At 44.5% G+C, this 281-nt stretch overlaps 1 protein-coding gene across 1 annotated transcript in view; it reads right to left on the bottom strand.

Moving 5' to 3' along the window:
- Positions 1-281, bottom strand: part of LOC119587910 — a gene marked incomplete in the record, with an annotated part of 79,429 nt that overhangs the window by 4,822 nt on the left and 74,326 nt on the right.

Genomic DNA, 281 nt, shown 5'->3' with positions numbered 1-281 from the left:
CTCTGAAGGAGGAATGAGAAAATAAAGACGAAGAGAAGGAGAAGAATGGGATAGAGAGAAGAAAATAAAGAGGGGAAGGGAAGCAAGGGGGAGAGTGATGAAGAAAAGAACAGGGGGAAAAGGGGGAAGAGGATGATGGGGGAGGCAAGGGAGAAGGGGATGAAGAAGAGGAGGGGGAAAGGGAGGGATGATGGGGAAGAGAATGAAACAGAGAACTGCAGGAGGAATAAAAAGGATAGATTTAAAGAAACGGAGAGCAAAATCAGAAAAAAAAAATGAGA

This window comes from Penaeus monodon, chromosome 23 (assembly GCF_015228065.2).
Source record: "Penaeus monodon isolate SGIC_2016 chromosome 23, NSTDA_Pmon_1, whole genome shotgun sequence".
In the NCBI taxonomy this organism is placed as follows: domain Eukaryota; kingdom Metazoa; phylum Arthropoda; class Malacostraca; order Decapoda; family Penaeidae; genus Penaeus; species Penaeus monodon.
This window is presented reverse-complemented; position numbering and strand designations above follow the sequence as displayed.